The 24,222-nt window shown below is 46.5% G+C and overlaps 1 long non-coding RNA gene across 1 annotated transcript; it reads left to right on the top strand.

Moving 5' to 3' along the window:
• Positions 1–5,625: 5,625 nt before the first annotated feature.
• Positions 5,626–19,796, top strand: LOC136793764 (uncharacterized). The gene is made up of 5 exons (XR_010839415.1): positions 5,626–5,717; positions 9,528–9,806; positions 16,167–16,307; positions 18,073–18,212; positions 19,740–19,796. It is a non-coding gene; the product is annotated as an uncharacterized lncRNA (long non-coding RNA).
• The last annotated feature ends 4,426 nt before the right edge of the window (positions 19,797–24,222 follow it).

Raw genomic sequence — 24,222 nt, 5'->3', positions numbered from 1 at the left:
CACCAGGGAAGCCCAAGAATACCTATTTTTAATGAAAAATAAGTTATTCCAAAACCAAAAACGTAAGCTACAGCAAAATGGCCTTGTTTTACGTTTCTGCACATCTCTTTAATGCCTGGCTATCTGCCTTATCAGCTGGGTCTTCCTATCTGGCTCTATGGTCAATCTGTTGTGATATGTGGTTTTGGCTGATGTCGATGGGTAAAATATCTGGCTTCACATACATAGGAAGGAGGAAAAAGGAGGACCTCGGGGACCCCTGGGAGGCTCCTATGGCTCCTCTGGGGTCTCGGGCCCACCCTGTGAGAACTGCTGTACCAGGGAGAGTGAACCGCCTGACCTGAGGCCAGGAGGCGGACCACAGCATGCAGTGTTTGGGGAATGAATTACACACAGCTCCCGAGAAAGACCTCAAATGGCGGGAAGGGCCCCTGAAGTGGGAGTGAGGGAGGGTCCAGACACCTGGTGGTCCATGCTTCAGCCAGCAGTGATGGAAAGCCACGCAGGGTTTTACCAGGGAGGGGTTCCCGAGCCGCTGGCATTGGGAAAGAGAACTCCAGCTGTTCGGGGGGGAGGGCTTGTGGGGTAGGACGGGCTGGAGGGGGCAAGCCCAGAAGCAGCTGCAACGGTCCAGGCAATGGATGACTATCCTTTGGAAGATTCTGGGAAGATGTCTCACTGAGTTACATCAGAGTACAAAGCTGCTGTTCACGCTGATGGCCCTGAGCCAGTGAGACAAGGTTAATCACACTGAATAGGCTGTTTTAAGAACAGGGGAAATGTTTCCATTAAAATAATTAAAATCTTAAAACGTTTTGGGGCTCAAAGGTATATGTTTCAGTTACCTGGAAAACCTACTTGCTGAAACTTCCATTTTTTCAGCATCCCAGAGAAATAAGACATTACCGTATTTTCTCTATACAGTGAGACTGGAGGGGGAAAAGGACTGTGTAGGCAGACAGACGGGGTCCCAGCTTTCCAGAGCCTCCCCACTCAGTAGCTCTGTGAACTTAGATGCAGGAATCCGGCTCTGTGCCTCAGTTTCTCCATCGATAATAAAGTAACAATGATTCCCACTGCAGAGATGAAATGAGATCCTGATCTATTGAGCTTGGGTCAACATCATTTCCTGTCCTTCAATTGCCCGTGTCAATTTCCCACACAGCGCCCCGAAAGTGTTTGTTCTATCAGGGGTCTGATTGACAGCATTTAGAGCTAAGTTCCCAACCCAGCTGCAAAATCTCTTGCTCTGTGTAACTGGTCTTTTCTTCAGAACATCCCTCTCTATGATTGCCTATACATCTCACATGGCATATAACCGGGGATTTCGCGTTTTGAAAACACGTGTACCAAAAAGCAGTGAACATCAACTAGGTTTATATGGATTTCGGAACTCCACCCTTTCCCCCACCCCTCGCCGTTCCCCCAGATGGCTTTGATGCCCATGGACAAAGTGGAGAGCCATCGTGGACCACCAGGGGCATGGAGGATGGTGCGGGGGCCCTCCTCCAAGGTCATGGAGAAGGGTGGAGTGCTGGGGGGCAGAGCTCCAGAGTCCCAGGCACCCCCATCCCACATCAGCCATTGCAGTGTGTCTGATGTGCTTCTTTATGCGGATTCCACAGGAGTCTGATGGACAAGATGGGTCCTACAGAGCACACATGCATGTACACACACAGGTCTGCAAAGCTCAGTTTCAGGACCAGTTAGATTAGCAGGGAGAAAGTGCTGAATCTCACTGGAGTCTCTCTCTAGGCTGCCTGCAATGAGGGGCTGCGGTGGTTTCCCATCAAGGGCTCAAAACCCCTCCGGCTCCCTCTTTGTCCAGCCTTTTTCTTCCAGATCTCCTTTGGCTTGGGAACCACTCCTGGCTCCAGGACCTCCTCCAGTGCACATGGAGTGCTTCCTAACCCAACCTCAGTCTTAGTGGGAGAAGCAGCTGTAGGGGAAATAGTGGGACCCGGGCTCAAATCTGCCACTATTGACTTAACACAGACCCTTCAGTTCTCCAAGCTTCCATTTTATCATCAGTGAAACAGGACTAAGACTATTGGGAGGACAAGATGGTTGGGATTGTAAGAGATCTGGTAAGCAGAAGCATCCAGGATATAATAGATGCTCAATAAAAGTCAGTGGAATGCTTTCAAGATTCCTAAGATAAATGGAATAACATGAAGTGTGTGTTTGTGTGTGTGTGTGTGTGTGTGTGTGTGTGTGTGTGTGTGTGCTGGGATGGTCCAAAATGAGGGATCTAAGGGTGCAGAATATCTACCTTTCTTCTTTTAGGTGATGGGATTCTATCTAGGGACCAGTTTCAGGAGGATCAGAAAATGTCAGACACTCAGCCGAGCTCACCCCAGCCATCTTTCTATTTTGCCCTTCTGCATTGGAGTATGACTGGTTATTAAAATGAAAAATTCTCTCTTCCTCACCCATAGCAGCTGTTTCATTATGCTTTGCATTTCTCTCCATCTAAATGTTAGCTCTTGTCCCGGGCAGTAACTTTCATAATTTCTTTAATGTGTATATCTCTATTGACATTATGATAGATGATAACAGACTTCCTCTGAGGAATGAAGCAGTCTTACAGGGCCAGTCCGACCTATTGGGAAAAGAGCAAGGATTAAATAACCAATTATAAATGGATATTTACCTGATAGATTAGGATGGAGGCTTTAGAGCGGTCTTGCTCCATTAGGTAAATGATCTATGCTCTTCAAAGTTTATAAATATGTATTTCACCAAAAGACTCAAGTCCTGGCAATAATTAATATGCATTTCATAGCATTCCATTAAAATCCGAGCCCTCCTCTTGATTTTTCCAAAGAAAATGAGCTTAAAATAATGCTGTAGCAAATAAGTAGCTGGTCTTCTTAGTAATGCTGGGACATGCCACTGTCACATCAACTTGTCCAAAACTGTTCTGTCTCACATGTACCTCCTCCTGGGTCCCTTCTCATCACAGGTTACTACAGCGTCTTCTCAGTGATGATGTTAGAACCATGCACCCTCATTGGATCCTCACTCCGAATGTGAAATTGGATAGGATCACAAAGTCCTGTCCATCCCCCACCCCCATCTCAATATTTTCTTGCTGCCAGCATTAGGTTTCCATGTTAAAAATCTACATACATTATTGCTTTTCTCAAAAACCCTCCACAGGAGTCATTATGCTGTATGCTTGAAACTAATATAATGTTACATGTCAATTATATGTCAATGAAAAAGAAAAACGAACAAACAAAAACAGTCCACATCTCTGTGCTGCTTTAGTAGCAATTCCCAATGTACTTTGGAATACCAATTCTGTGAGACAACACTCTAAAAATTAAAAAAATAAAAGGATGTTATGATTTAAACATTTAGGAAATATTGTATCTTTTGTAGTCCCTCTTGGAAGTTCCAATGTGTGTGTAATTTTCTTTTTTGTTGTTGTTGTATCTTTGTCTGGTTTTGGTATCAGGGTGATGGTGGCCTCATAGAATAAGTTTGGAAGGGTTCCTTTGCAATTTTTTGGAATAATTTCCAAAGGATAGGTGTTAACTCTTCTCTGAATGTTTGGTGGAATTCACTTATGAAGCCATCTATCTGGTTCTGGACTTTTGCTTTTTGGGAGATTTTTTTACTCACAGATTCAATTTCAGTACTTGTATAATAAATGGTCTGTTCATATTTTCTATTTCTTGGAAGTTCCAATGTATATGAGAGTATTAAAGGCTCTGAGAAGTCCTGTAGTATTTATCATGATGTTTTCCAAGCTTATTTTTGTAACACGTATTACCATCTTATGGAACTCTTGTTTCATAGAGCATACGTTGATAAGTCCTGGCTCACAAGGTAAAGTCACAATCACTTAGCCCAGCCAATGAAGCCCTTCACAACTCCCCTCTAGGCTACATTCCCAAATTCATTTCTGCCTGTTCCCTCTTTGTTGTCTCCCCATTATAGGCCATTCTTCATTCTCAGAATGTGCATGACTTACTCTTTTCTTTCCATGGAAATTCCTCCTTTCTTCTCCTCCTTCATCTTGCAAACTCATATTTAAGCTTCAAAAGCCAACTAAAGCATTGCTTACACAGACCACAAATTCTACACTCCCTTACCTTCTTCATCATGTTAGCATTTTTATGCACTTCTACTATTTTTATTTTAGCTCTTTCTGTATGAGAGTTACTTGTTTATTTCACCGTTTCACCAGAAAGACTGGTGGAGAGAAACTTTATCTTGATTCTTTCTCTACCTCTGCAGCCTAGACGGTTCCCAGCACTTAATCCATATGCAATGAGTAATTATTTGCTGAAGGGACTTAGAGATCAAATTACCAAAGGTAAGTTCTTCTTGCTCTTTTCTATGTTTTGAGCTTTTTCTGCATGACAATATGAATTATTTAAGCAACAGCACCTGAAAGAAAAGAGGGACGCCTGATTTTGTCCAGCCTCGTCACCATAAAAAACACTTCAAAGAAAGGGAAGACTCAGGCTTTCCCCCCAAAGCCCACCTCTCCCTGACCATCCGTGAGTGAAACTAGTTGACTTATGGCTCAAGAAGGATCAATTATTTGAAAGAGCCATTTCAAACACTTGTTGGAAAGAACCATTGGATATTATTTTAACAACGATATAAACATTATGCTCCCATTGTAGATTTTCTGATTCCTTATGTCTGAGAAAGCGCCTTTAGCCTTGACTCAATGGCAGTGATATTGGAATGAATGCACTTCCAACGGCATCTGGACCCCCATGAATATAAGATGTTTTATCTCTGGAGACCATCCAGGCAAGCCATGCTTTAAATAAATAAAATGAATGCTCTCATCATCCAGGATGCCTAGGAGCCAGGGCTTTTCAGTGTTATCATGTGGATACAAAGCCTGATTGTGGATACAGGCAAGAGGGAGGGTAATATAAGAGAGGCAGGAAACCGTAGCTCTGCATCGAAGTAATAGAGCATCTTAATGGGAGCCTGGACAGGGTGATGACTTGACTCTATAATCCCATCAGTTTTATTGTCCAAACGCCATTTGTACATTTATGGAGGAGCCTCTTTAATGGGAGGGAAATAATAATTGTAACATTTTAAATATGGACTAGACAGGCATCATGTCTGATTCTCTCTCTCTTTCTCTCGTGTGAGTGTGTGTTTGGGCGTGAGGCACGTATGTGTGTAAATGTGTGTGACCGTGTGTGTCATATCTGCGGATGCTTGCTCCCCACCTGATGGCAGTGACTGATTACGTCACAGAGAGGTTGATGTCCCAAACCTCTCACGATCCTGAACTAGGAGTGGCGGCTTATTCAGTTTGTCCCCTTTGGTTAAAATACTTTTGTCTTCATCAGCTGCTTCTATTTCCTGGAAGAGTTCCCGTGGTCTGAATGGGACCCCGAACGAAGATCAGCTGGAGACGGGGTGAATTTCCACGGAGAGGCAACCCCTGCATCTGCCCTGTGTCGTTCAGGACTCAAAGTGTACAGTCCACTCTTACTTTAGCTTCATTTCAGTTTCACTTTAGATCAGGGGTCCGCAAACTCGGGCCCGTGGGCTGCCCACCTTCTTCTGTAATTGGTGTTTTACTGGAACACATGTACCCCTTAGCTTACATCTTGTCACGCTGCTTTCACAGCACAATGGCGGCACTGAGGAGTTGCAACAATCATGGTGTTGCTGGTGAAGTTAAGGTTCTTTCCTCATCGTGAAAGACTTTGGAGACGAAGTGAGAGGTAAGAATCAGATTTATTTAGAGAGAAACACACTCCACAGACAGAGTGTGGGCCGTCTCAGAAGGTGAGAGAGAGCCTCGAAATATGGGGTGGTTAGTTTTTACGGGCTGGTAATTTCACAGGCTTATGAGTGGGGGGATTATTCCAACTATTTGGGGGAAGGGGCGGGGATTTCCAGGAATTGGGCCACTGCCCACTTTTTGGCCTTTTATGGTTGGCCTCAGAACTGTCATGGCACTGGTGGGTGTAGCACTTAGCATGCTAATGTATCACAGTGAGAGCATAAAGAAGCTCAAGGTCTACTGGAAGTCGAATCTTTCGCCATCTTGGACCCAGTTTGTTCTCACGATTTTTCATCATGTAGCATGGCTATGTCATTCTTTTAAAAGTTGTGCCCTGCCACCTTCCCTTCTGTTTCAATGGTGGAAACTGCAAGCCCAAGACGTTTACTCCCTGGCCCAATACAGAGAAAGTTTGTGGACCCCTGTTCTAGCTCATGAACCTGAGTTGGGCAGGACCTCCGAGGTGCCCTCGCTGACTCTCGGCTGATACTGGAGACCCACCTGGTACTTCCTCTGCAGCTGCTTGAGCAGCTCCTGTGATGGGTGATGGCACCTGGCAGGAAAGCAGAGTGATTTTTAGTGTTCCCTTCCAGAGTTCTGCCTTCTCACATCTCCCAAGGTCTTGGAGTTCCAGAAGATTCTTTACAGTGGACCTTCATAGCTTCTTTCCATATAGCCATTTTACTCAACGGGAGGTACAATTTATTTTTTCCATACCCAACTCAACACCAAGACATGCAACCTCTCGATCCTGGAAAGTCTGCTTTTGAATGAACCCGAATGCCTCCAGGGAACATCCCTACACAGTTTGAGTGTTGGCTGCTGTGCTTTTGGCTTCTCCTCCACTTGAGATGCCCACTGGTGAGGCAGAAAGAGCATAGCCGTAGAGCCAGAAGACCTGGGCTTAAAGGATCAGTTGGTCACTCAACCATTATTTACTGAGACTACTTGATTACAATGACTCTGATTGAAATAGAGCAGGAGCCTATGGTCTTGTACCCCATGTCCTCCATCTGCCTTTTGTCTGTAGAAAAACTTTAGCCAAAGAATAAGTTTAATCAGAGAAGTGATAAAAACACAGAAGTAAAGTAAAGCAAACAGGACAAAATAACAATAGTTTAGTCATTAAGCAATGTCAAGGACCTTTAGTTCCTCCTCAAGGGCTGTAGATAATATTCTGAGCCCTAACGTTTCAGCTGTTTTGTAGATACTGAAACCCCCATCAGGTGGAAGAAGTTAATGACATAATGACCAGACTGTAGCCATGACACGAGCTGCCACAATTCCGAGAACCGGTCTCAATGAAATGGGAACAAACTGACCCTGGAACTGAAGACTAACTGTACTTAAACCAATCAAAATGACGCTGATCAGACCACCGCAGGACCCATTTCAAGACGACTGTCAGAGCTGACCGTGCCATTTCCGCATGTATCCCCCTCTTTCCTCCTATACACCCCTGAAACTCCCCTTTAAAAGCTCTGGCCCATTGAATGTCAGCGGGGCAGTCGGCCTTTGGACACGAGTCTGCCCTCCAATCCCTGTTTGTTGGCCTCAGAAATAAAGCACACTTTCCTCTCCACCAATCTTGGTGCTCAAGTATTGGCTTTTGAATGGTGAAAAGTGGGACCGCACTTTCGGAAACGTGTTCTCCCCCCGGGGACAGAGCTTTCGAAACCAATGCCTGCCCTCTGTTCCCAAACCTATGGAGAAGGTACATAAGCAAGCAGGCTGTGGGGGGGGGGACTTCAATATAATAGTTTGGAAGGTGCCTGTGGGTCCCCAATCCAATCAGCTGGGGTCTGGGAAGGCTTGAGATCCAAAGGAGAGAGGTGGTAGAGGGCATTTTGGGCAAATAATTGCTATTCTTTGGAAGGTCCCTTCCAACTCTGACTTTCCATCGCTTACCTTAACCTGCCACCACCCAATTTAAGATGGGCCTCTGTGCCCAGAGCAGCGCTTCTCAAACTCGAATGTGCAGGAATCACCCGGGAGCTTGTTAAAATCCGAGTTCAGGTCTTGGGTGGGACCTGAGATGCTGTGTTTCTCACCAGCTCCAGGTGATGTGGATGGATGCTGCTGGTGGGGTTTTTGAGTACAAAGCACTTAGAGGATTTGATTAATTCAACAAGTATTCATTAAGCACCCACTGGGTGCACAGGCTCTGATGGAACTGGGATATGAGAGTCAGAAATGTTCACACCCTATCGTGGTCTCAACTGGTCCAGGAGAACAGACATGGAGTAACGACCACCTCCCAGATGACCCATCACATTTGTGATGAGCAACGCAAGGTACCATGAAGACGTAAACTCAGGTCACATGATTAGTTGAGGGTGGATTTGGAGTGAGGAACAGCTCTCCTGTAGGAAGAGATATTTAAGGTTAAAACTTGGTTATCAAAATCCTCCTCTCCCATCCTGGGTCCCCACAGAGAATATGCTTTCTGTGTGCCCATGACCTCTATTCCATAAACATCTGGGAGGATCAAGATGATCTCAGCTGTCACACTGACAGTGAACTCTCCGGCCATGAGGCTTACCCCAGACACCTCCTCCAGGAAGCCTGAGAGGATTGGTCCTGTCTGGCACTATTCAAGCTAATCCTCTCATGAGATCATTCTGAAAGACCCCTGTTTCTTAAGAGTTTTTCAAGTGTATCAGCTATTAGATTATAAAAATCTCTGAGGGCAGGAGCCTGGCTTCCATCGCCTCTTACCCCAGTGCCCAGAGCAGTGCTACACAGGGCACACTTGCTCACATTTCAATGGAGTGACGTTGAAATGGGCACTTTGCCTTAGAGGGGGTTGGTCATGTCCTGTGCATTGTGTACCAGCCACCCCCCCACCCAAAGTCCAATGCTTTCCTCACATCTTTTCCGGTGTGGCAAATGAGGAGACCCCCGACCTTCCCTTTGGCTTTCGGGTCCTAAAACTCAGGTTGACTGTCCCAGAGTCAAGTCCACGTGTGTGATGTGAGGCTACCTGTGACTTCCTTTAGTGAGCACATACTACATGCTGGCTGTCTGCTGCACGTCTCCTTAGGAAGCAAGAGTTAGTGTGGACTTTTTCCAGGCCGGCTGAACTGTTCATAAAATAAAAGTTCTGGCCATTTTGAGTAATATCTGGCAAGAAGGGGATTAACATGGAGCTGGGTTAGAAAGGGCACTTCAAAGGTTTGCCTGAGAGAAACGTGATCAAGCGTCTTTGGAGAGAGGCAGGGAATAAGATTGGGCACGGTGCTCTAAGGGCGGCCAAGTCACACTCTCCCAGTGGGTGGGAGGTGACATTAGAAGTGACAGTACCCCTATCCTCAATATTTTGTAATAACCTATATGGGAAATGCATCTGAAAAAGAATATATATATATATACATACACATATACATGTTTATATAGGATTGAATCACTGTGCTGTACACCTGACACTAACACAACATTGTAAATCAACTATACTTCAATAAAATAAATAAATTTTTTAAAAAAGAAGTGACAGATCCCTAGCAAGGGGGTGCAGACTGAAGAGTACTCAGAAGAAGAGACATGAGAAGGGAAATAAACATCACCTTCTGCCAGCGGTGGAGGAAACCACCAGAACGGGCAACAGGAGGTCTGTTTGTAAGAGTCAGCTGGGGCTGCCCCAAGGACACCATTTCCAACAGGTTTGAGGGGAGACTTTAATTTTATTTAATGTTTTAAACTTTTCATTGTATTATTTTGCAAAAAGAAAATAAACCTTTTTTTTTTTTAGCATACTTGGAGTACAACCCACACATATGAGTTTCCTGTGGCTGCCATAACAAAACACCACAAACTGGGTGGCTTCGAAAAACAGGAATTTATTCTTTCGCAATTCCGGAAGCAAGAAGTCCAAAATCAAGGTGTCAGCAGGGCTGCTTTCCCGCCAAAATATCTAGGGCTCTGGCCTCTTCCGGACTTCTCGTGGTTCCAGGCAACACCACTCCTGTCTCTGCCTCCGTCTTCAATGGCCGTCTTCCCACTGTGTCTTCACACGAACCTTCTCTTCTCTGTGAGTGTCTGCCCCCAATTTCCCTCTTCTTAGAAAGACACCAGTCATATTGGAGGAGGGCCCACCCTAATGGCCTCACGCTACCTTGATTCCATCTGCAAAGACCCTATTTCCAATAAGGTCACATTCACAGGTACAAAGGGTTAGGACTTCAACACATTTTTGGGGGGACACAATTCAACCTGTATCACCACCCATCACAGTTTTCAAGTTATTTTCTTTAGACGAAGTTTTATATTACTATCGATGTGCTATATTTAAAATAGCCAAAGAACTTCCTGTACACCTTCAAATTATTTTTTGTATACCTTTAACATACAAATATTTTCCTAGGTAAGCTCCTTTAAAAACTTGTGGGAAAATAATTGTAGCTTTTTTTGGCACCAAAACCTAGGTCGTATGACACTCTCCAAATAGTAAAGGCAAAAGTCCTGCTTATATTTTAACATAGATTCATTGAAGGGAATATCTTATTTTCTTAGCAATCCATAGTGGTGTGTCTAATAATATTATATAAGAATTTAATAATACATTTGTATTATGACATATTATTATGTATAATAATACTACTTATGTACTTACTTTGGAGAAAATATAGGAAAATGCCCCTTCAGGTAATGCTTACATTTTTGTAAGTTACCACTTTCTTTTTCCATTCTAAAATTCTGTAGTTTTTTTATCTTATAATTTTCTATTATAATCCTAAAATTCTGTAATTATGTCCATCTCACAAGCACAGAAGTAACATATATTCCTATTATTAAACTATTATAAATAGTTCAAATTGGTCCTCGTGGTGGGGAAAATTATATTACGTTTAAGAAACAAAAATACAGGCTGGGACAAGAAAACTGATCTAAGAATCATCCACTTGTAGAAATGTTACTCTTCACTCTGATTTTTGCATCATGTTGTTAAAAGAGAACCTAGCCATAATCAAAGTGTGAAATGCCAAATTAATGAGTGATATGATCTTTGGAGAAAATGCTTTTAATAATATTTTATTTGAAACATAATGTCTTTTTTGGTCTGTGTTTAGGGAGAGCCTAAAACTCAGGTCACTATTTTTCACCTGGTGGGGTGTGTGTGTATGTGCGTTTGGGGGGTTACTTATTTAAAATGCAGATTACGAGGTGCACCCGATACTATTGGAATCGGTGGTTCTGAGGGATGGGGTCCAGGTCTCTGGATTATTAGCAAGTCTCCCTGGGGGTGTTTATGCACATATAGGTTTGATAATCTCTTCTCTGGACCCTTTGCAAGCACTGTTATTCGCCTGATGGCAGGTACCTAAATGAGGGAGGAATATAAAGGCTCAGCCTCTTTTGAGCTGCCTCACAACGCTGAACCTAGTACGTAGCACCCATCACGTGACTCCACACAGGGGGCCCCAAGGACCCTCTGCTCCTCTTCTGCATCAAGACATTGGGGGACTTCCTGAAGGGCTTTTGCCTCAGGACTGCAGACTGTGCTCTCAGAAATAGGTCCTGTCCTCATCCCCCCTGCTCATATTAACGTCCCTCCTGCCTGTGACCCCAGCCAGCCTGAGTCTTCCGTGCACCTTCTGGGGCCCAGCTATGGGAACCCCGGGAATAAATGCAGGGAAGACAAGGAGAGGGCTGGCACGAAGCTTGCCTCCTGCCGAGGGCGGCCAAGTAAAATACAGGATGCCCAGTAAATTTGAATTTTAGATAAAAAATAAATAATGTTTTAGTACAGGTATGTCCCAAATATTACATGGGACATACTTAGACTAAAAGAAATTCAAACTTCACCAGGTATCTTGTATTTTTTTACTTGCTGAATCTGGCAGTCCTACGTCCTGACGCTTCTCTGGGTGAAGTGAGTCCTCCGGGTTTAAGTCCCTCCTGTCACAGCCCTGGGGAAACAAAGTCATTCCATACTTTTGCTGCAAAAGAATCAGCCAAGGCCAAGTTCATGTACCTTTGGAGGCTGAGTCCAGTTTTCACGTTTTCCAAACATTTTCTAATTTGGGTAGTAATGTACAAGTCGACAGTCACCACTAGATTTCCACGATCTGTAGGTCTTCGAGTGATTTTGACAGAAACCGTTTTCATAGCTTTTTTTCCCCGTTCCTTTCATGACAGTTTCAAGCTACCCTCATGTAAGGCTAATTTGTGATCGATCATTTTTCCCTCTGGTGGTGATGTGGCATCCTGAGGGCTGAAGTGGGTCAGAACCACGTTTTGAGTCCCAGCCAACTATTCAATTAGAAGGTGGAGATAAGTGAGCTGTTACCCAGGCGTGCTCTCTCTTGCTCTGTCTCTCTCTCTCTTTCTTGGTCATTTATCTTATCTCTCAGGAATATGCCATTTGGCACTGCTGAAAACAGCCTCCTTGTACTTCACAGTACTATTGCTTTCTCCAGATCCGTTTCGATCGACGTAACACACCAGCCATTCTGATAAGTTCCCCCAAGTTCATCACCATTCGCAAAACTCAGAGGGGAAGGGCTGAACGTGAGAAATGATCAGAACAGTAATAATAATCATCATCTCAGGAAGAGGAGATAGACCAGGATAGCAGCTAAAATATTGTAAATCCAAACAACGTTATGGGTAATTTTCCCCTCGTAGTCCAAAGACCAAAAACTTTATGATTCTTTAAACTTCAGTATTGCACCAATTAACTTTCAGCTTAGGATTTTGAGCTTCTGGTCTATGTTCCATTAAAAAAAAATGTAGCCTAACTTATGTTTCCTAAAGAATCATAGGAATAACTTTTTATTCTTCCTAATCGCTTTTATTTCTCTCAATTAAGAAGCGTGAGAAGAATATTAACTGCAGATGTTAACTCATGTGTTCTCGATGTGGTGACGATCACATCTTAAACAATGCTATTTTTTTACAAAAAGTAGGAATGAGGCGCTTTTTTTTTTCTTGTCGCATTTAACTTTTCTACCTCACAGCTCAGATAGCTTTTTAATCAAAGAAGGTAATGGAAGAACAGTCTGTACCCTCAAATGCAATCATATTTAATCATATTTAATATCCTTATTTCTCAGCTGATCAAACTTTAAAATTTTGGATGCTTTGGTTTGATTTAGAACTCTGTAGAAGTCTAACTAATAAAGAAGCACATTCCTTTGTTGTGTGGGTTGGGGAGTGTACTGGGGAGAGGCCTGGGCTGTGGGTCTGGATTCCAGGTACTAGACAGGGCTCTGTGCATGATTTGCCTCTGTGCCTCTGTTTTCCCATCTGTCAAAGGGGTGGGTTAGTGTATGTGCCCACTTATACTTCTCCATCCTCTGAAACAGTGAATGCAGGTGGGTTGCTCTCATGGCCAGAGGGCAGGATGCAAACAGTGTCCCTCTGGATTGCTTGTGCTTTGCACAGTGCCTGCATACAGCAGGCGCTTCATAAATGCGTGTGGAGTGGGGATTGGATTGAATGCTATACAACCATTAAAAGTGTTAAATAGCGTTAGTATATATGTATAACTGAATCACTTTGCTGTACACCTGAAACTAACGTAACATTGTAAATCAACTATAATGCAATAAAATTAAAACAAAAATGTTAAGTAGGATTTGCTTGTTGACAAATGGACACTGATGGATGGAATATTGGGGGAAAAATCGACACCCCCCAAATATGTTTTTTTTTTTTGTGGTACGCGGGCCTCTCACAACAGCATAGTGTGACTGGGCCTGGGCTCAGCGGAGAAGGTGTAACGTGAATGCTCACGGCCCACCTTGCTAGCGGCTCACAGAAGGGAGGTTGGTGTGCGTCAGGAACTGGGGAGCCCCAGGAGGGCCCCAGAACCAAAGGGTGAGGGCTGGAAAGACCACCAAAGTGTGGGCTGAAGGTAGAGCAGGGTTTCATCAGGTAAAAGGGAAGAAACAGCAGTGCCCAGGTGGAGAGACTGGAATGTGGAAAAGATAAAAGGGAACAGGAGTATGAAAATAGCTCTTGTGATGGGAGAGAAATTGGGGGTGAAATTGAATTTCTAATTTTAAAATATCTTTTTGAGAAAGATTTGCAACTAGAAAGGTCAATGAAAAAAGACATTTCCCAAGAAAAGGTAGTGGGCTAGGGAGAGCTCAGAAAGTTCTGGCCTGGTAGCCAGAGGAGCAGGGGTCGTGACAGCCAGGTTTCGATGGGAAACTGCAGATCCTGGGTGTTTCCTCATCTGCCCTCCCAGGGTGGCTCCCCTCGGTGCCAGGTTGAGGTTGCTACCCGTGCATCTCCTGCCCCTTCTAGCTCTGAGATTCCCGTATCTTTTCTGCTGGTTATTTTTCCTTTTTCCGCCAGCCAACCACCCTTCAGAGTCCCTCCATCTCCGCAGCTCAGCCCCAGAAAGGCCTGTAAGAGAGATTTCTCCCCTCGCTGCCTTTGGTGACTTTAAAGTCCATTCTAATTATTTTAATCACCCCTCCCCAACGCTATCATTACTTTCTAGTATCACAGAGCCTGGGTTCCAGTTGCGTTGTTACATGGGGAGTGCATACGGCCTGTGTCATGGGGAATTTTTGATGTGCAGTGATAGGGTACCTTTTTCTCAAAGCCGATAATAGATATCACACCAAAGTCGGGAGCATTCAGGGTACCGTAGTCTAGTAGGACCCACACTGTCACCTTGGAGGCGCATGCCGGGAGCTTCTAGCCTGGACACAGATTCGTTTCAAGGGACCTGAGTCCTGGACTTGGGTTGCTGGACCCCAACGGCAAGTCAGAAACAAAGAATTCTAGGTCCTTCGAAAACTATCCATTTTTAAAATTTTATTTTTAATTATCGCATTCATACATGTGCATTAGGGAAAACTTTGAGATTACTTAATTTTACCTGTGCACATGGGTAATGCTCAGACACACAAGAAGGTTTGTATAAGTTTTTCATCTTGATTTTTTCAATGGCATGAACATTTTCTGAAGCTCTTAAGATGTCTTTGAGAATGTGATTTTTAAAAACTGGCTGTAGAGGACTCCATGTTGTGGGTGTAGGTGATTCGCTGAACTATTTAGCTGGGGTTGGACGTTTGGGTGGGTATCTGGCATCACAGATATGGATGACAGTAGGCAGCAGGCACCCTATTCCCGCCACGTCCCAGGTCTGTCGGTCTTGAGTCCTAGAACTGAGCTTCCCTCTTGGCCCCTTTGGTAGAACTTTCCTTGCTCCGATGCACCATCACGCTGGGACTGAACTCTGAGCTGTGGCCAGAGCTGCCTCCAGCCTTGTCAGCCCCATTGGGTGAATTAGGAAAAGATGTCTCTTCCCACAAAGCCCTTGACTTCCATCTGTCAGGAGATTTTCCTAGAGGATATTGTCATTATCTGGGGGTGGGAATAGCACCCCCTTAGCCATGGCCCCCTTGTGCAGTGCACACCCTTGAACAATCCTCAGCGATGGCCCGGGAGGGCCGGCCCCTACCATCCAGGGCTGGTTTGTTTCTGTTCTCCCTGTCTCTCTGCTTCTCCCTCCTTTGCTCATCTATTCCCCGACCCCGCCAGTGGCAATCTGTCCTTTTCCTGATCCATTGCAACTATTTGCCTTTCTGGCTGGAGCCTTCACACCCATCTGCTTATTACTATGTTTGTTTTCTTTTAAAAATCGTTTTAACTCTTCCTCTAGTCAGGAGGCCCAGTGAAATGGGTTTTGGGGTCAGACAATCCTTGATTCAAACAGAAGCCCCATCACTTATTAGTCTTATGACCTTGGACAACTGACTTTGCTGGGCTAATCCTTTTTTCTCATTGGCGAAACGGAATGAGATAATCTAACGTATGAAACCCTTGTGCGGATTAAAGGGAAAAAAATCCAGCCTCACCATCCATTAGTATCTTTCCTTCCCCCTCCTTGAGGGCAGAGACTGTCTGTGTAACTTCCTCTGTCCACAGGGCCAATACAGTGCTGGTGTATGTCAGGGCCCCCTGACGTTTGGTTGAATGAGTAAATGGGGGCTGAGGAGGAGAAAGAGGGGACTCATGTCTTCATCAAGTCATTCTCTAATGGAATGTTTACTGAGAGCCTGCTATGTGCTAGGGAACAGAGATGTCAAGAAGAGACACAGAGCCCCTCACTGCAAAGGGCTTATTGTAGTACCCTGTATCCACACCATATTTCAGGGGAAGAGAGTAAGTCAAAGGCTTGAAAGTGAGAACGATGCATATTCGACACCATAACCTACCCCATGCTGGAAGCTGGGAACCAGAAATTAGTCTGTCCCGGTCCTTCCTTTTAAGGCTTCCTGAAGTACGAGCTTGGCTTCTAAGTTTTGAAGGATGCATAGGAGTTCACCACTCAATCAACAAGTACCTTCTGGCACACCTGTTATTTGCCACGCCCTATTTGCTGGGTGGTGACATGCAAAGGCATAAGCTCTGGATCCTGTCCTCACAGAGCTTCCTGGGGAGATGACATAAACAGCTGGCAAAAGAAGTGCTTGCACCAGAGGATGTCACCAAGAGGCACTGAAAGATGGCACGGGCTGCAGGAGGATTGTGCTGGGCCGGAAGAAACAAGGAGGGCTTCCCAGAGGAGGTGATGTATGAGGGAGAGGGGAGCAAAGGGGCCCCAAAACAAGAGTGCTGTCCGCTAGCTTTGCTGGTGTGCAGACCCCAGGGGATCAGTAGCGTGTCACCATCCACACGTCCCCGATTGTTCTCATCTCAGTGGATGCAGAGGGTGATGGCAAAGCCCTGCTGCCCCCGTCGTCCACTTGGGAGGTATCTCATCTCCTTGCAGCTCGGTGGGCGTCCCCATTAACCTCCTGCCTTTGATGTATACGCACAGGGGAGGTTTGCCTCTGAAACTCCAGGACAACCTGGGAGAGGGAGGCACTGAGCTGCTTGGAATTATATGAAGGCTTTGCCCACTAATCGATTATTAACACAGAGCCAGGGAGACACCCAGGCCTAGGGGACAAATGTCTGTGTATCCAGAGCTAAGGCAGGTGGTGACCTGGCCCTCATTTCTCTCTCCCGCCTCCCCGAGAAGTCCACTCTCATGAGTTCAGCCATGAGCCTGCTGTGTGGAAAACTTACAGAAATGCAAAAGCAGAGGCTGCCCTGTGAGTGTTACCCCAGGTAATAGTCAGGGAGTATGTTAGTGATGTTAGGAGTGTGTAATGAGTAAATGTCAGCCCAGGACTTGGCATCAGAGCCCAAGAGGGCAGCACTGTGTGACCTCAGGCAAGTCCTCAACATCTCTGGGCCTCAGTTTCCCCATCTGTAAAATGGGAACAACATAACAGATTTGTAGGTTTGCTGTGATGTATTATTGTTGCCTATGGATGAATGAGTATGTAAACAATAATGGTGAAAGCCGAAGGTAATTGGCTGTTTACACTAAGCCAGGAACTGTGAAAATACCTATTTTCTCACTTAATTCTCAAAACCTCCCTCAGAGGCCTGGGCTATTGCTCCCTTTGGCCTGTTTATATCAGACTCCAAGAGATGGTTGAGGCTGTTATTTTTCCTGTTTCCTTGTGTGTTGCCCCTTCTCGGAGCACCTCTAGGGCCAACTCTTCTCCTCCTTCTTGGCAACCTCTGTGGCTGGTGTATGGTGAGTGATCTACATGGGTGGCCAGTGACCCAATTAGATGCTGGATGTGGGTGCTGGTTCTCAGGGGAGAGCCTGAGAGGAGACTCTCCTTGGCCAAGCGGAATGGAGATGTGTGATCTTCCCTCAGTGGAGGGGAAATCTCTGGAAGGCACGGACCCTGGGTTCTCTCGGGTTGGGCAGCGCTGGTTTGTCACGGTGATTGTTCGAGTGGATGTCCACAGACCCTGCCCCCCATGTTGAGCTCTGACCGTGTCACTTACTAGCCCTGTCTCTTTGGCAAGTCACGCATCTGGGCTTGGGTTTCCCTGGAGGCAGGACCCTGGGGGGTCCAGGAACACACGCAGGGTGGTGAAGAGGGGACACAGGGAAGGGAAGATGGGAGGCATCAACACCGTGCGTTGGGAAGCGTACGATGCTTGCCTTAGAATGATCCACTATGAGAGAGGGAGCCAGCTGGGGGAGGGAGGGGAGGGTTAACTCCAGCCCGTACATCCTGGATAAACAGCTGTCTGAGCTGTGAAGGCAGCCCCTCAGCTGAGAGCCTCAACGTCGGGGTTGAACACCAAGGGGTGTTCAGCCGCTGAGGGATTACATCTGCCAGTCAGGTGACCTACCGAGCCTCAGTTTCCTCTCCTTGCAAATGGGCTGGGTGTCCTCATCTGGCCGTCTTTGCAGCAGGCATTTGTAGCAGCCATGGAGTGTCGGACAGAAATGGTGAGGCAGCACTATGTCTGTTCTCCAGGAGACCTGGAAGAAGATGCACTCACAGACCAGATGAAGAGGCTTGGAGCGGGCTGTGGAGAGGGGGCACAGGACAGTGGGATGTTGGTGCATCTTTGAGAAGGGATCCACACCGGCTCTTTTCCTCAGGCCACGGCTGAGGTAGGTGGGGACTGATGGAGCCTTGCTCAACCTGTGGAGCTGAGGCTAGAAGGTGCTGGTGCCTGCTTTCCAGCTGGCATCCTGGGAGGTGGTCCCTGGCAGGTTTTCTGCTCATGGCCCTGTAGTGAGAAACAACAGGTGAGGTTTGGTCCTGAGTCTCTTCTACTGTGCAGGCTTCTTTTCTGGACTGTAGTTTGTTTGCATACAGGGGCTGGGTGGCTGCAGAGAGCCCATGCTCTGGGTTCCAGGGGATGCAGACAGGTGCAGGAGGGAGACTGTTACTCGAGGGAGGGAGAAGGACAGGAAAGATGCCAGAGACTACATTTCCCAGCTTCCCTTGCAGCTAGGTAGGTCATGTGACTGGGTATATTAGCTTCCTGCTGTTGTGGTAACAAACTCCTACAGACTCCATGGCTTCAAGCAATGCACTTTTGTTCTCTTACATTTCTGGAGGTCAGAAGTCTGACATGGACTTCACTGGGCTGACTTCGAGGTGTCAGCAGGGTTATGTTCCTTCTGGAGGCTTCAAGGGAGTATCCATTTTCTTGTCCCTTCCAGCATCCCGAGGGGGCTTGCATTCCCAGTTCCCAGGCTCGTGGCCCCCCTCTTCCATCTTCAAAGCCAGCAGCTCTCTGACCCTTTCTTCCTTTCTTTGCTGTGACATTTTTCTGACCGATTAGAGCCGGGAACGCTTCACCACTCTTAAGGATTCACACGATTACTTTGAGCCCTCCTGGATAATCCGGAATAACTTGCTTAACCTTAATCACATCTTAAAGTCCTTTTTGCCACGTAAGGTAGCATATTCACAGGTTTCGGGGATGACGTGGACGTCGATGGGGGCCATACGATGCTCTTTGCCCATGGATAACGGGCTGTGAGGGCAAAGCATGTGCAACTTCTGTCTCTTGTATATACTTAAGATGAAGCCACGTGCTCTGTACATGTCCCCCGCCCTCCAAGGTGTACAGTTTCAGACCCAAGGCCGAAAGCAATTGGGGCACACAACCTAGACCCAGAGATGGAAGCCGCTTGTTGTGGGTGGTCAGGACCCCCACCAGCTCAGACCCCCCACCACGAGAAGACCCAGGGCACCCTTTGCTGTTCCGGATGGGTGTAAACTTCTCTCTTATTCAAGGCAATGCCTCGGGGACTCTATGTTAGAGCACGGAGCCTACATTTACTTTTACTAATATAGGGAGATTCTTATATTAGAGATGCAGCTGAGTTATGGAAATATAAAGATAAGACACTTTCTTGCTCCCTTGAACACATGCTGGCTTTGGGGAACGACGCCTTCTCTATTGACAGGGGCATCAGTGAGGCACGAGTGCCACGGAGATGATCGGCTAGAAGAGGGGTACCCAGCCTGGCTTGTTGGTGACCGTGAGAAGGGCTTCCAGGGGTGGACGTTTCAACTAAGTGTTAGCCAGCCAAACAGGGATGGAAAGGCAGAGGTGCTGATTATCTCCACTAAGCTGTGGCTTGTAAAGGCTCTCTCTCTCTCTCTCTCTCTCCCCCTGGTAGCTTTTCCTTTGCCTTCAGGCATATTTTCCTTATGACCACTGGTCAGGGTGACTTGGCACTGAAATTGGACTTGTCTTGGGCTGGCAGGCACAGATTAATTTCCAGGGCTGGAGTAAACTGTACACCCATGGAACACAGTTGGAAGGGGTCCCAAGCCAGGAGCCGGACCTCTTCAGGTACTTCTGGCTCCCGCTTGGGGTAAACTCCCTAACTGGTGGCCCTGCAGGACTCCCTCCCTGGGGGTCCCTTGTATGACATACCTGGTGAGTGACGCTCTGGCATTTGCTTGTACACCACCAGTGATGGGGAACTTGCTTTCCATTTCCTGCACCTCTAAGGTTTTAACAAAGGGAAGCAGGTGGGTGCCGGGAGCCCACAGGGGCCAAGAACCAAGGTCAAGTTGAGCTCAAGGCAGGATCAGAGAGAGGTACTGACATCCTGTATCAGCAAGGCTTGGGTTGGACAAACCCAAGTGACCCTGGGTATCTCAAGCAGGAGGGGACTTACAGGGCATTGGAGGCTTTGGGATGATTGGAAGAGCTGGCCTTGTAAAGATCATGGAAGCTGCTGCTGGCACTTGGGAGCTCAGAACTGCAGAGATGGTGGACACAGCTGCCAGGAGTCTCAGCTGAAACTGTAGGTTGCCCAGGCGCCAGTCAGTGGTAAGACCTCATGTCACCTGTTTGTGGAAGCCGGGGTGCCCGATGTTCCTGCAAGGGCGATAGAGGCTCCTGCTTCCCTCCTACCTTCCAGATCTCCCTGGAGTGCCTCTCATTGCAGGGACCTACTGGGGCATCCTGGGGCTGAGAAAGGCAGCTTCTGGGCTTCCAGCCTCTGCGGTGTGGGAAGGGGCAGAGAAGAGGGCAGGGAGGAAGAGTGGGAGGGGAGGAAGGGAAGGGAGGAGACTGTCCAGCTCACGTGGTCTGCTTCAGACACTGTGCCCACATCTTTCCTGGCATTTTCCTACGAGGAGTAGTCGACCAAACACACGCTGGCTTAGAAACGACCACATGGTGAGTTTTTTGTAAGTTGCACATGCTAAAGAGATGACCTCAAATATTGGGTCATTCCTTATTTTCTCAATGAAAAGATTCCCACCGAAGTGTTTTGACTACTCGGAAAATCAACTTGGGATAACCAATTTCTTAATCTACGAACCTATACTTAAGATCACATACAATACAAAATTGTGATTTTAAAAAATGTCCTTGTGCTGTCTCGCATTTCACGGAGGTTTGCATATCACTGACATGTGATTATTACTTGTTCCTTAAGCTTACACATGCTACTTTGACACCTGCAGTCATGATCATCTCAGTTCTTTGAGATACAGCATCCTTGAGATCTGTGTTCCCTGGAAGTTGTATTCCAAGCCACAGGGGTTCATTCATATAACATTACAACCGTTTACACAAATTATCCTGAAAGTGTACATTTGTGATCTGGGAGGCTCTTGATGTGGTCTTTAAAGGGCTTCTTTTTTTTTTAATGGTATGCGGGCCTCTCACTGTTGTGGCCTCTGCCGTTGCGGAGCACAGGCTCCGGACGCGCAGGCTCAGCGGCCATGGCTCACGGGCCCAGCCGCTCCACGGCACGTGGGATCTTCCCGGACCCGGGCACGAACCCACGTCCCCTGCGTCGCCAGGCGGACTCTCAACCGCTGGGTCACCAGGGAAGCCGTAAAGGGCTTCTTTAGAAAGACACTCAGCACTGAGGGGTGTGAGCTCATCTGGCCCATAGAAGGATGACAAAGTCCCTGTGGTATTCTTTTGCCTCCTTTATAGGTGACCTCTCTCAATATCCCAGGCCAGCCTCGACTGAGCTCATGTCAGTCTCTGCATCGGCTCCAGACGTAACCGTCCCTTGTATTAGGGCTTGCACAGAATAAAAGGACAGTGAAGACACAGCTCCTGTGTGTGTGTGTGTGTGTGTGTGTGTGTGTGTGTGTGTGTGTGTGTTTTATATTTGCATCGTGCTTTTAGAAAATTCTCTCATGGCTCCAGACGTAACCTTCCCTTGTATTAGGGCTTGCACAGAACAAAAGGACAGTGAAGACACAGCTCCTGTGTGTGTGTGTGTGTTTGTGTGTGTGTGTGTGTGTGTGTGTGTTTTATATTTGCATCGTGCTTTTAGAAAATTCTCTCATGGCTCCAGACGTAACCTTCCCTTGTATTAGGGCTTGCACAGAATAAAAGGACAGTGAAGACACAGCTCCTGTGTGTGTGTGTGTTTTATATTTGCATTCGTGCTTTTAGAAAATTCTCTCGTGGCCTCATTCCTTCATTCTTTCCTTCACATCCATTCATTGACTCATTCACGTCATTTCCATTCTGATACCACTGAGTGGATTCCCACTGTCCTTGGGATAGAATCCAAGCTAGTCTCCCAGGCCTGTGGGTCTCAACATCACCTGAGGTCTGTCTGGGTTCCTCCTCTTCCTTCCCACGCTGTCCCAGTGGCCCCCCTGCGCTGGTCCTCAGCCTGTCCAGCCTGCCCGGGGCCCTGGCATCAGCTCTCCCCCTGCCAGGAATGCTGGTCCCCGACTTCTGTACCTTGTGGATCCCTCTCTTCCTCTCAGCTTTGTGTTCAGTGGGGCTGACTCTGCTTATCTTCCTAAAGAAGCAGCCCCCCCCACCATCCCTCTGGGTTGGGTCTTCTGGTTGGCTCCTCCTCCTGGCTCTGAGCGTTACCTGGCAGGGTCTGGTTCAGCTGTCTGTTCACTTGCCTGTGGTCTCGGTCCTCCCCGTCGCACGAGCTCTGAGGGGGTGGGGACTCAGGACGAGGAAGAGCCCTCCCTGCAGCTCCTGAAAGACCTGAGCTGGCTGCCTTTGTGACACCAGCCCCAGCAGAGCCTGGTGGCCACCATCGGGTGTACGCAGCCATCGGGCAAGGCTCAGGTCTTATTGGCCGAAGTTCACTCCAGGGGGAAGGGAGCTCAGAGAGGTCAAGTAACAAAACCAAGACCACACAGGGCCAAAGCAGGGGCATTGGGAGGGAGCCCCGGCATACTCACAGCTTGCACTTGAGCATGTGCAATGCTGTCCTGTCTAACCCCTCCCACCGACCTGCACGCACTGACACACTTTACCTCTGAAAAAATGACTTACATTAGGAAAATTCAAGTTTTAAGGGTCTAATCTTTTCCTATCCCCACCAAAGACATCAGCCCGGGAAAATCTCACCCAGGCCTTGTTTAACTTGATGGAAATAGGTAATGTGACAGCCCAGGTTCCCTTGTCGAAAGAAGAGGCAAGATCACTTCCTTTGCTTGGAGTCATGGGTGTAATGATTGGGCTAGAGAATCCATTTCAGCAGGAGAAGCGTGGGTGCCGATGAAGCTACGAGTCTGCTGCACCTTTTAAGATGAAATATTTAAACAAGTGGAACCTCGAGGGGGTGATGTATTAAGCTCTCCTGAGATGTAAATCACACGATTCCTAAGCGCCCTTTAACAAAGTCAATTACGTTACAGAAGCTTAATAGAGACCAGAGTCCCTTATCCTTAGAATCGCCCGTTTCTCCCTAGTACTTTTGCCAAGACAAAGACCTCTCTACAGAAGCAGAATATTATTTAAAACCCTTCAACGTCGTTTTATAAAGTGGATGAAATTTTTTAAAAATCTGAACAGAAACGTATGCCTTATTGACGTTGCTGGTGACGAGTAGCACTTCGGCGGCTACGTGGCAGGAAGCGTCTCTGTATTCCTGAAATCACCTCTATTAGATTATGTAGATATGGTCTATGAAAATACTCCCAAACTTAATCTGTTGAGACTTCGGAGAGTGTATAAGCAAATGCTTAGATTTGCATTAGAGTCTTGACTTTGAAATCCATTCCTGTAAGTTCCTTGCTGACTTTGAGAGGCAATCTTTAGCACAGGACGGAGGCGGGAGGGGACACGTCTGTGTTTAGAGGCTGACTGGCCCCCTGGATGGTTTTTTAAGGCCATTTGAATCTCTTCTGAAGGTCAATCCCATATTTTTCATTAGGGAATTAGTACCAGCCAAGCAAGGTGAGTCTGTCAAAACTGACTTCAGCCTGACGGCTTTCTGCAATCATTTTTAGAATATTTGTTTTTATTATGTTTTTGTTCCATTTCATTTTTTTAACCACTTCCTCTTTCTGAACCACTCTACTTGTATTCTCTGGCAGATGTATATATTTTTTATAAGTCAAGCGTAGAGTAAAAAATAACAACAAAAAAATGTGTGTTAGCTTCTTAATGATACAGGACTCTCTCTCTCCCTCCCTCCCTATTTATTAGGGGGTGGTGCACAAATTCTTTCCGTTCACATTTTACTTTGTTTTATTCAATTATTACATATTTTAAACAAGATGACTTTTCTATGTCAGGAGTCAGCAAACTCTTTGTGTAAAATGCCTGATAATAAATGTTTTAGGCTTTATGGGGCTGTTTGGTCTCTGTCAAAACCACTCAACTCTGCCTTCTAAGCGTGGAAGCAGCTGTAGACAAAATGTAGA

Source organism: Kogia breviceps, chromosome 3, assembly GCF_026419965.1.
Source record: "Kogia breviceps isolate mKogBre1 chromosome 3, mKogBre1 haplotype 1, whole genome shotgun sequence".
Classification (NCBI taxonomy): Eukaryota; Metazoa; Chordata; class Mammalia; order Artiodactyla; family Physeteridae; genus Kogia; species Kogia breviceps.
Note: the sequence above shows the minus strand (reverse complement) of the source record. Positions and strands in the feature narration are given on the sequence as shown.